Below are 13526 nucleotides of genomic sequence, written 5' to 3' on the forward strand. Positions count from 1 at the left end.
ACCAATACACAGTTGTACAAAACATACACACACATACTCTCACCAATCTATAAAGCTATGTTGTCAAGACATTTACATAAGGATCAGCTATACAAGATCTGCCACAAGATTACTCTTATACTTTATATTATTATAGCCAATATTTAAATAAGAATATTTAGTAGTGAGCACTGGTGGCTCATGCCTATAATCCTAGCTACTCAGGAAGCTGAGACATGAGCATTCCGGATCAAAGCCACCCTGGGGAGGAAAGTCCATAGGAGCCTAACTCCAATGAATAACCAATAGGCCAGAAATGGAGTGGTGGCTCAAGTGGTAGAGTGCTAGCCTGAACAAGAAACCTCAAAGACAGCATCCAGATCCTGAGTTCAAGACTCAGAACTGGCACAAAAAAAATAAATGATGAAAAAATTAGTAATTAATGTTGTTTCGCTTTTTTGTTTTGTGTCCACTATTAAAGACTTTAAGGCTAAATTCAACTAATAAGTAATGTTCTAAATTAAGAGCAATGAGAGTCCACCAAACCTTACTTATTTCATTGGTACTGGGAATCGAGAGCAAACTTTAAATTCATCTTTTGATTAGCCTAAAGGAGATGTGAATCAAAATGAAACACCTACCATCCTGGAAATATCAGCTATTGCTAGAAATGTGCCCACATTTCTTCAAGAGGTAAGAAAAGCAAGGAATGTTTATTGAACAGCAACTTTGAACCAATAAGTTTACTTGCTCTCTCCTAGAAAGAGAACCCGGCCTGCCAAATGCCTGAGATGTATCAGGCACTCCTGAAGGGACTGGAGATACAGGAGCGAACAGGACAAAGTTCCTGTTCTCCTGGACCTTGCATGCTACAGAAGGTAGACAGACAAGAACAAGCAAACAACTGAGCAAGAGAAGTTTGGAAAGTGATATGTCGTTATGGAGAAAATGTCTAGATAAGGTTGGCAGGGAAGACATCTCTGGAGAGTGGCATTTGACTTCAGATAGGAAGTGGAGAGATAGAATATCCCCTGCAGAGAAGAATTAATATGAAAGATGTCACATGTCATTGCCTGAAGCGTCTTCATTACTACAGATTTTAAGAAAAAATAAAGCACATAAATGCAGAGCAAAAGATAGTAATAAATATTCCTTAAGGTAGAAGCTGATTCTGCATAGACAGTCTTCCTCATCTGAATCAAAACTATTCAGGGGGTTGGGCGCCAGTGGCTCACATCTGTAGTACTGCCTAGTGAGTAGACTCACATCCAATGGATCATGAATCAAAGACAGCCGAGACAGAAAAGCCTGGAGATTCCATTCCCAAAATAATTAGCCAAAAGCAGGGCTGAAGGGGGTGGCTCAAGTAGTAGAGCACCAACCATGACCAAAAAGGCCTCGTGAGAGTACAAGGCCCTCAATTTTAAGCCCCGGTACTGGCACACACACACACACACACACACGAAAATGTGTATGGGAGAATGTGTGCAAATTATATTCAAATATATCATTTGTTTTTTTTGTTTTTGTTTTTGTTTTTTGTTTTTTTGGCCATTCCTGGGCCTTGGACTCAGGGCCTGAGCACTGTCCCTGGCCTCTTCCTGCTCATGGCTAGCACTCTGCCACTTGAGCCACAGCGCCCCCTCTGGCCGTTCTCTATACATGTGGTGCTGGGGAATTGATCTGAGAGCTTCATGTGTAGGAGGCAAGCACTCTTGCCACTAGGCCATACTCCCAGCCCTCAAATATATCATTTGATACAAGGGATTTGTATATAAAATAAATCCCATGGAGGAGGATTCTCCTAAAATCAATCCCCCATGGACACAGAAGGATGATGGTAGGCTCAAGAAATGTGAAGGCAGAGGAGAGTGAGAGCACATACAGTAGGAGACAGGCAGGAATCAGTCAGGCCGTGCCTTCTGGCTGTGAGGTTGGAGTGGAAGTTGAAGCATAAGATGAAGCCATACTGCCAGACGCTGGTGGCTCATGCCTGTAATCCTAGTTACTCAGGAGGCTGAGATCTGAGGGTCGAAGTGCAAACCCACCTGGGCAGGACAGTCAATGGGACTCATCTCCAACTGACCACCAGAAAACTGGAAATGGTGCTGTGGCTCAAAATAGCAGAGCACTAGCTTTGAGCAAAACACAGCTCGGGAACATCACCCAGGCCCCGAGTTCAAGCCCCTTGACTCACCAAAAAGAAAACTAAAAGTCACATGGAAGAGAGTAACATGATTTGTATTTTTATGATAGAACTTTATTATTTTGCTTTACCTATACAGGACTCAAGGTTATATTCTTTAATACATTTTGTTACTAAGTAGTTTTGTGAATGAATTAACACAAGGATGAACAAATAAGCAGATTTCTTTCAAGACTCAGTCATGCCTTATGAATAAATAAAATCCTAGTATCATCTGTAAAACCCAAATGCTGTCTCTTACCAAAAAACCCCAAAGAATCCTTTTATTTTGTTTTCATTAGTGCATACTAATTGTACAAAATAGGAGGTTTTATTGGAGCTGGGAATGTGGCTTAGCTGTAGAGTGCTTGCCTAGTATGCATGAAGCCCTGGGTTCGATTCCTCAGCACCATATAAACAGAAAATGCCAGAAGTGGCGCTGTGGCTTAAGTGGTAATGTGCTGCTGGCCTTGAGCAAAAGTTCAGGGACAGTGCCCAGGCCTTGAGTTCAAGCCCCAGGAATGGCAAAATAAGAATAATTATTTGTAATACTTTTTATGAATAATAGGTTTTGTTATACTCCTATATATACATACGAGGTACTTTGATCATATTCATTTACTCCATTAAGTAATCTTTTTTTTGAATTTTTTTTATTAATTGAACATCCATTAAGTAATCTTGTTCATTAAATTATTATCTTATGTAAAATACATGTACACAAAAAATGGAAGTGAGGCTTTGTGGCAGAGTACTTGCCTAGCATTCATGAGCTCCTGGATTCCATCCCCAGCACCACAAGTTTTTAAAAAATGGGCAAAAAGAATTTGACCACACCTGGTGCTGGTGGCGCATCCCTGTAATCCTATCCATAAACTCAATAAGAGAAAATCTGCACAACAAAAGTTTAAGTATGGAAAAAGTAAAGAAAAACAAGATACAAGCCCAATGCTGGTAGCTCATGCCTGTAATCCTAGCTCCTCCGGAGGCTGAGATCTAAGTATCTTTGTTTGAAGCCAGTTCAGGCAGAAAAGTCTTGAGACTCCCATCTCCAATTAACTACCACAACGTCAGAAGTAGAGGTGTGCTTCAAATGGTACAGTTCTAGCCTTGAACAAAAAAGCTTGAAGACAGTTTCCAGGCCCAGAATTCAAGCTCCAGCACAGGCATAAAAATGGTTTTAATCTAGTTTTTCCCATATTTATCTTTGTTGTTAGATTGATGTTAGCAGTAGCACAAATATAAATATCCATCAGATCTCAGCCTCGTGAGTAGCTGGAATTACAGGCATGTGCCAACCAGCAACCATCTAATGTCTGTTCAATTTTCTACAGTCTGTAGTAGTTTCTGTCCTTACCGTGATGCTTTTGAATGTCCTTCACTTGGGTTTGATGCTTTATGAATTGACTGATGTCGTAAAATGTGGGTGGCAAAAGCCATAGAGGGGGATGCCTTTCTCACCAGAGCACAGCAATGCCTACAGGTGATAGGAATATGTCAACCACTACTGTTCCTACCCTTCGCTACTTACCTAAGGCATCCTCTGCCAGGTCTCTCCAGAGGAAGAGCACTATGTTTTTATCCTATACTAGTATTTAGAGTTACTGAGGCCAGGCCCTTTACTTTTTCTTTTCTTTTTTTTTTCTGTGTCCTTAGCCACTTTTAATGAAACTTTAACATACAGAGAGTTCTCACCCAATTTGGGACCCATTTAAGCAAATATTTATTAGCGAAAAGATAGCACTAAAAACAAAAATCCTTAAGCCTACAGTAATGCAATTCCAGTCCTTGACATTCGTTTTATTCATACATTAAAAGAAATGTCTTTAAAAAAATGTGTCTTAACATAAAGGAGCCCAAGTCTGAGAGCTTACCTTTTTCTTCCAACATAATTTCCTGCCTAGCCTTCATTTTACAGCTGCCACTCTGAACACTACAGTATGTTATCCACACCGCACCAGTTTTAGTTCGACACGATTCACTACTCAGTCAGTCCTCTAGATCCCATGTCACATATCCTCTTCTACTTATTACTCCCTTAGAGGTTTTACCAACTTGTATTACCATTGTCATTGAGCTATATACATACACGATTCTGTTTTATTGCACAGGTCACAACATAGATCACGTAATTACATAACCAACCACAGGATGAATATTGACTATTTAGACAAAAACACCAACTTTCTCCCCAACCACAAATGAAGTTAGATACAAATCTGCTACCATACAAAGTCTGTGTTTACTCTGTGGCTCAGTCCTCAAGGGCTCATACCACTATGAGTGGGTTAAATACAGAATTCATAACACATTTCTGGTGGCATCAGGCACAAAGCATGTGACACAAGACTTCATATATCTGTGCCTGAACCATTTATGCCATATGTGTAACAGAAAGGCCACTTGAAGATTCAGATATTCCATCATGTTTGCCTGTAACAAACTGTCACCACACTAGTTCACATTGAATGTAAAAACACTAGTTAGAATTTATTAGTTACACATTTTGACATTAAAATTCAGCCAAAGCTGTTTCTACAGATTCTGAACTTTTTGTCAATGTATAGGATAACATAACTGAGGTCAGCCCCTCTCCCTGTCCTCTCTGCCCAGTTAATCACTGATTTGTAACACAGTTGCCTTTCCTTGGCACAGTCTGTTGTCCTGTCCTAGTTGTTTAATTATGTTTTCATAGAGTAAATTGCTTGTAGAATAGGTAGGCATTTCTATGGCTTTGAAGCAGCACAGTGATACCTCCGCAGCCCCTGTCCCATACACAACAGTTCAGTCTTCCTTTCCTTTCTCTTTCCTTCTTTTGCTTGTACTTTCGTTCGTTCTTTCTTCTTTCTTTTCCTTCCTTCCCTCCTTTCTCTCTCTTTGTTTCTTTTTTATGCTAGTACTTAGAGCATTGTCCCCTTGCTGTTTTTTCTTCTTTTTTTTTCACTCAGGGCTGGTGCTCTACCACTTGAGCAATACCTTCATTTCTGGCTTTTTGCTGACTAATGGGAGATAATAATTTCACAGACTTTTCTGCCTGGGTTGGCTTCAAACTATGATCCTCAAATCTTAGCCTTCTGAGTAGCTAGCCACTGGCACCAGACTGCAAACCATCTAAAAGCTGATATTGCATTTCATCGAAAAGCTGATATTGCATTTCATCTGAATTATGAAAAGAATTCTTAACCTTGATGATTCTCTTCATGAGGCTCACTAGTCTTTTATTAGAACAGAAACATACTTAGGTCACTGAAATCAAAATGAATCTATCGTCATTTCTTTTCTTTTATTTGGCCAGTCCTGGGGCTTGGACTCTGGGCCTGAGCACTGTCCCTGGCTTTTTGCTCAAGGCTAGCACTCTACCACTTGAGCTCACAGCTCCACCTCTGCCTTTTTCTATATATGTGGTGCTGGGGAATTGAACCTAGGGCTTCATGTATCGGAGGCAAGCACTCTTGCCACTAGGCCATATTCCTAGCCCCTATCCTCATTTCTTAATCTTTGCAAGATAACACCCCAATAAAGGTTACCCTTGAATGGTGGCACCAGCAGTTCAAAGTGGAGAATGCTTAAATTAAGAACGGATTCTCTTTTTGAGACCTTTTGTCATTAGTCAATAATCAAATCAATAAGTCTAACACTGAGCATTCAAAAAAGAGTTGAAAATTAAAATTACTGATTACAGTCATAATATCTCATTAAAACCCATTTGGAAACATAATAGCTGCTTTTGAAATGTTATTTTTCATGAATGAGATGGTATTTCTCAAAAAAGAAAGAAAAACCTCATACACACCATTCTAATCCCAAAACATGGACAGGTAACTTCATCTGCTTTCACCTAACAGTCCTTCAACTAATCTCAGCTCCCAAGGGAGAGGTGACAGTCGGTGGCCATGAAGAAGGAATAGAGAAATGGGAGAAACACTGGGTGTGGACCCATAGTCTTAGCTAGTCAGGCTAATCAAGATACAAAGGCAGGAGTGCAGAAAAACATGAATAAAGGCATGGCAATGCATACACGGTGATATTCATATATACACAGATTGTCTGATGGTTTACTTAGGGTGGAGTCCAATGATGTAACTCTTCTGGACATCTAATGAACTATTTCACAGAATGAATACCCAAAGCTGAAACATGGCTGGGGCAAGGAATCAGCGGACGGGGTGGGGGAAGAGGAATGGAGAGAGGAAGGGTGGGCAAATTTAGTCATCATAGTCAATGAACTACATAACTTGAGGGTAGGAATGGGGTGGGGAAAGATGAGGGAGAGCCCAGTGCCAGTGGCTCAGGCCTGTGATCCTAGCTACTCAGGAGGCTGAGATCAGAGGACCAGCGTTCAAAGACACTCCAGGCAGGAAAGTCTGTGAGACTCTTGCCTGCAATTAACCACCAGAAAAATCCTTAGTGGCCTCGTGGAGCAGAGTGGTAGAGCACTAGCGTTGAGCAAAAGAGCTCAGAGACAGCACCCAGGGCCCAAGTTCAAGCCCCATGACCAATAACAACAACAACAACAAAAAGAGGAGGGAGAACAGTAGAAGGGTGACAATGACCAAGATGAGTTGCACTCACAACCTGACTTCTGGAACTGAAGCCATTTAATAAAAATAAATAAATAAATAGTATTTTAAAAATCACAATACAATTACTAGGTGCTACACTGAAGGTTAACATTATTAATCTCATATCTATCCAACTCAAAATCTCATTCCACAAGTCACAGTGCAGTACTGTTGCACTTTTTAGCATTAAAAGCTCTACTGATTCACATTCTGACACTTTCAAGCATGCGCAGTATTGGAATCAGTACGCTAAAGGTCATAAACTGACTGTAGTATGTGACTAGATGGCAGTGACTCTACTCAGCAAGACAAAGTACAAGGCATTTGTTCTTCTGAAGTCCTGGCGAATAATGAATTGCTTTACAGATGTACGCAGTTTGATTAGCAGTCGTTATGACCTTTATTCCATATTCAACCTTTTCCAGCTCCAAAACTGTACCTTTGGCTTTGTGAACTACTGATATAAATCAAGGATTCTGGAGCAAATTCCGTTTCTCACTCTAGTTGGGTGATAAAAACATAGAAATGGTGTGTCAGGTACGGCTGCTTAAGCCTGTAGTTCTAGCTATTGGGAAGGTGGAGATCAGGGTGACTGTGTTTGGAGGAGAGCCTGGACAAAGAAAAAGAAAGGAGGGAGGGAAGGAAGAAGGAAGGAAGAAAAAGGAAGGAAGGAAGGAAGGAAGGAAGGAAGGAAGGAAGGAAGGAAATGAGGAAAGGAAGGAGGTAGGGAGGAAAGGAGGGAGGAATGGAGGGAGGGAGGGAGGAAGGGAGTGAGGGAGGGAAGAAGGAAGGGAGGAAGGGAGGGAGGGAGGGTAGAAAGGAAGGAAGGAGAGAGGGAGGGATGGAAAGAGAGAGGGCAGGCAGGTAAGATCAACCATCAAGCTGCCTGTTGAACCAATTAATAGCTTTAAGCAAGTTAACTTTCTGTGCTTCAGCCCCCTCCTCTGCAATAAAGGAAAAATAATGGTCTACTTGATAAGGTACGTGTGAAGATCAATGGCTCACATACAAAGCTAGAAGTTCCTCAGATACAGAAAAGCTTTAAGTAGAAGCTGTAACATGAGTCACAACCTAGGAAAAATTTTCTTCCCCTTTTAAGTTACTAAATTCAGCACTGCAGTGTGCATGTGTGTAAGTAGCTCAAGCCACACAGGCAGAGAGAACACGAAAGTCTACCTGGCGATCATGTTTTTCAATAGCCCTGATCCTGTCATGGATGTTAGTGATGATATTGAAAGACTCCTCTTTAAGATGATCCTCAAATTTCAACTGAAGCAAATCTTTGATGAACCCAAAATCTACCTGGAAGGATGTAACCATCTAAAAATGAAAAGCATACTTCATTGTAAATACATAGTCCAGTGACCTCGCTGCTCTTGAGCGTATGGCCTGGAATCTGACTAGAATCTGGTTGGGCTTTCCAGAATACCTCTCAGACGCCATGTACTTAGGAAATTTCTATTATTCTCTCTTTAGGTGTGGATCTAGGCTTCCAGAAAGAGAGTTAATTTGCAAAATAAGGCATACTATGGCTTGGATAGGTTTCATTCCCTCCATAGCTGATGGGGAAGTTTAGTCCCTGTGGGATGAGAGGCATGGAGAAGATGCGGGTATTGCTTTTGTGATGTTTAGGAGTCAACATTAGATCATTGGGAGAGGTAGAAGGAGGGAAGGCAGAAAGAGAGAGACAGAGACAGAAAGGGAGAGAGCAAGAGCGAGAGAGAGAGAGAGAATACTAGTTAGTGCCTGCAAACCATGTCTTAAAGAAGGTTCTCCAAAGCTGACACCCCCCCCCCCCAGCCTTAGTTTTATTATAGAAGAATACATCCCCACTTGAGCCACAGCTCCACTTGGCTTTCTGTTGATTAGGTGGAGATGAAAGTCTCACAGACTTTTCTTCCCAGGCTGGCTTCAAACCACGATCCTCAGCTCTCAGCCTCCTGAGCAGCTAGGATTACAGGTGGGAGGCATTGGCACCGGACTCCACATCTCCCATTTCATCCTAAAGCCTATGAACCAAACCTCCATCATTTGGGTATACCAAGTTCCAAAGCCATACAGCTCGAAAACTTTGTTGGAAACTGTCTTTATAAAAGAAGATAGTAAATTGGCAAGTATGTTGGGAAAAGACCTCGAAAGAGTGAAAGGCGAGCAGTGGAAGCACGTGCAGGGGTCTTGGCAGCATCTTTCTAAGTGACTAAAGTGTGCGTCCTCTGACTCAGCAGTCCCAGTTAAGAACTTACACCCCACGTTTGCTGGCCCACGAATCAGAGGGATTGTGCATCACCACAGTGAAAGATTAGACGCCGCCCAAATGTCTAAATAGATGGTGTACATTTTGTGTCATTATATATGTTTGTGAACTAAATGTTGGAGGGTTTCTTTGGAAGGGGGGCAACAATGAAAAGGAACCCAGGGATTTGGGTATACAAGGCCAAACCTTTGCCTCTTGAGTGCTGGAATGACAGGCATACACCACCATGCCTGCCTATGAGCAAACTGTTGATGTGTTGTCATGGGGTTACTTCTGAGTTATCTTAAGCAAAGAATGTACCCCTGAGCAATTAGTAGTATGCAACTTCATGTGATCATTTTATTTATTAGGGGTTTTTGTTTTGTTTTGTTTGTATTGCCAGTCCTAAGTCTTGGACTCAGATCTTGAGCACTGTCCCTGGCTTCTTTTTGCTCAAGGCTAGCACTGTGCCACTTGAGCCACAGTGCCACTTCTGGCCTTTTCTCTATATGTGGTGCTGAGGAATCGAACCCAGGGCTTCATTTATAGGAGGTAAGCACTCTTGCCACTAGGCCATATTCCCAGTCCCTAGGGATGTTTTATTTGGTTGGTTGTTTTGTTTGAACAATAACTTTTGATGTTCTGATGCACATGAAAGGCTTTTTATTTCTTTACAATAAAAAATACATCTAAAGGAAATAAGGTAAAATGTCAAGATCTAGGTATTTTATGTTTTTTGAGGCTATTGCAAAAGGAGTTGCTTTCCTGATTTCAGCCTCAGTCCTCGAGTCGTTAGCATAGAGAAAGGCCGTTGATTTTTGAGGGTTTATTTTATATCCTGCAACTTTGCCAAAGTTTTGGATCAGCTCTAGTACCTTGGGAGTAGATTCTATGGGGTTCTTTAGGTAAAGGATCATGTCATCTACGAAGAGTAAAGTTTAACTTCATCTTTTCCTATTTGGATCCCTTTTATATTTTCTTCCTACCTAATTGCTCTGGCTAGGAATTCTAGTACTGTGTTGAACAGAAGGGGAAACAGTGGCCATCCCTGCCTTGTTCCTGATTTTAAAGGGAATGGCTTTAGTTTTTCACCATTTAGAGTTATGCTTGCTGTTGGTTTGTCATAAACTGCCTTGATTATATTCAGGATTGTTCCCAGGAATCCCAGTTTTTCTAGGGCTTTTAGTATAAATGGGGGCTGGATTTTATCCAACGCTTTTTCTGCATCGAGTGATATAACCATGTGGTTCTTTACCTTGCTCAAACCCTCAAAAATCAATGGCATTTCTATATGCTATTGACCTGAACGCAAAGGCTGAAATCAGGAAAGCAACTCCTTTTGCAATAGCCTCAAAAAACCTAAAATACCTGGGAATAACCTTAACCAAAGAAGTGAAAGACCTCTATGATGAAAACTTTAAAAACATGAAAAATGAAATTAAGGCAGAACTAAGGAAATGGAAAAACCTCCCATGCTCCTGGATTGGGAGGATGAATATAATCAAAATGACAATATTGCCAAAGGCTATCTACAAATTCAATGCAATACCCATTAATATCCCAACACCATTTTTTTTTTAATGAAATAGAGGAAGCAATCCAGAAATTCATGTGGAATAATAAAGGACCTAGAATAGCAAAAACAATCCTAAGCAGAAAGAACAGTGCTGGAGGAATTACAATACCCAACTTCAAGCTGTATTATAAAGCTATAGTAATGAAAATAGGTTGGTATTGGCACCGAATCAGGCCTGAAGACCAATGGAACAGAATTGAAGACCCAGAAATGAATCCACAGAACTCTGCCTACTTAATCTTTGATAAAGGAGCTAAAACAATAGTCAGGAAAAAATATAGCCTCTTTAACAAATGGTGCTGGCAAAACTGGTTCAATACATGCAACAAACTAAAAATAGATCCTTATATATCACCCTGCACCAAAATCAATTCCAAATGGATCAAAGACCTCGAAATCAAAACAGACACCCTGAAAACACTAATGGAAGGAGTAGGAGAAACACTTGGGCTCCTGGGCACAGGACGGAACTTCCTTAACTAAGACCCAGAAAGGTTAAAAATCAAAGAAAGGTTGGACAAATGGGACTGCATCAAACTGCAGAGCTTCTGCACGGCAAAGGACATAGCTCGCAAGATAAACAGAAAGCCCACAGATTGGGAGAAGATCTTTACCGGCCATTCAACGGACAAAGGCCTCATATCTAAAATATATGCAGAACTAAAAAAATTACCTTCCTCCAAAACAAAACTGCAAAGAACCAATAGCCCCCTCAACACGTGGGCTAAAGACTTACAAAGAGACTTCTCTGATGAGCAAATGAGAATGGCCATGAGACATGGAAAAGTGCTCTACATCACTGGCCATAAAAGAAATGCAAATCAAAACAACATTGAGATTCCATCTCACACCACTAAGAATGTCCTATATCAAGAAAACTAACAATGACAAATGTTGGAGGGGATGTGGCCAAAAGGGAACCCTACTTCATTGTTGGTGGGACTGTAAACTGGTTCAGCCACTCTGGAAAGTGGTGTGGAGATTCCTCAGAAGGCTAAGCATAGAGCTCCCCTATGACCCAGCAGCCCCACTTTTGGGTATCAACCAAAAGACCACAAACAAAATCACACTAAAGCCACAGCACAACAATGTTCATCACAGCACAATTTGTCATAGCTAGAATCTGGAACCAACCCAGATGCCCCTCAGTAGATGAATGGATCAGGAAAATGTGGTACATATACACAATGGAATTTTATGCCTCTATCAGAAAGAATGACATTGTCCCATTTGTAAGGAAATGGAAGGACTTGGAAAAACTTATACTAAGTGAAGTGAGCCAGACCCAAAGAAACATGGACTCTATGGTATCCCATATAGGGAATAATTAGCACAGGTTTAGGCAAGTCACAGCAGAGGATCACAAGAGCCCATAGCTATACCCCTATGAACACATAAGATGATGCTAAGTGAAATGAACTCCATGTTATGGAAACGATTGTTATATCACTGTTGTAACTACTTTCAACGTGCCATGTGTAACTGTAGCTTCTATTATTGATGATCTTCTTGTATCACCTTCCTGTGGTTGTACCTACACTATCTCTGTATCGTATCTGAGTATATTGGAAACCGTGTATTACTGGTATTAGAACTAGGAAATTGAAAGGGAACACCAAAATCGAGACACACAAGGTAAAAAAAGACAAACAACTACAAAAGCAATGCTTGCAGAACTGTTTGGTGTAAATGAACTGATCAACTCATGGGGGGTGGGGAAAAGAAAGGGAAGGGGAGGGGGAAATGAGGATTGTGGGATGAGGTAACAATCAGTACAAGAAATGTATCCAATGTCTAATGTATGAAATTTTAACCTGTCTGTAATTCAGTTTGATAATAAAAGCTTAAAAAAAAAGTCAAGATCTGACAAAGCTGTTTGATGGTTTCCCAAGTTTTCAGTATTTCATTGTCTTCCTCATTCAACTTTACATGAAAATATCTTATATCTTTTAAATATCAAAGTCAGAAATGCTCACAGATGTCCTGAGAATAAAGACAACTAAGCAAGTTACCTATAAAAGCATGGCATGCATATGACAAATACAAATCATAGCTTACATTCATAATTTTTATAACACATACTGTCATTCAGATGTGCATATTTTTGGTAAGTTCAGTTCTGTTGATCAAAGATCCAATGTAGACAATTCTCCACAATTATTTTAGATGTTTAGAAATAAGCCCCACTCTACCTTTACCAACTTTCCTGTAGATGAAGTCAATTCTTTTAGTGGCAAAATTTCACTGCAGTCAGAGTGGCATGGTCTGTGGTGAAAAAGCCAATCCTTAGTTCATCAGAAATGTTAAGTCTGAAAAAACAACAGCAACAACAACACAAGAGGTCAAATGTGCCTTGTGTTAGAAATAGGTGTGAAAAACGTCCTCATGAGCTGGGAATGTGACTTAGCGGTAGAGTGCTTGCCTAGCATGCATGAAGCCCAGGGATTGATTCCTCAGCACCATATAAATAGTAAAAGCCAGAAGTGGCACTGTGGCTCAAGAGGCACAGTGGTAGCCTTGAGCAAAAGGAAGCCAGGGACAGTGCTCAGACCCTGAGTTCATGGCCCAGGACTTGCCAAAAAAAACCCAAAAAACACAAACCAGAGATGTACTAATGGAGTGTTAAGATGCTGCCTTGAATGGCTTGTTTAATTTCCTAATCAACAGTACCAGGCTACATGTACTTCCATTTAAACAATAAATGTAGTTTTTGTATATTTGTATATATATTTTGTATATTTTTGTAGCTTTGTATATTTTTATTGTTATCATAAAGGTGATACCTACAGAAAGTTTTATTTTCTGCACTTATATATTTGGATTCAATTAACTGCAATATTATATATACATATGTGTGATCAAAGTTATATTAAACTCGATTGCATTATTTGGTGGAAACTATAATATGACCTAGTTTTATTTTTCTAAATGAACAAATAGTACAGGAAGAAAAGAAATCCTTTTTCCTATTTCCTGGAGCTCATTTACGTA

This window comes from Perognathus longimembris, chromosome 14 (assembly GCF_023159225.1).
Source record: "Perognathus longimembris pacificus isolate PPM17 chromosome 14, ASM2315922v1, whole genome shotgun sequence".
Lineage (NCBI taxonomy): Eukaryota > Metazoa > Chordata > Mammalia > Rodentia > Heteromyidae > Perognathus > Perognathus longimembris.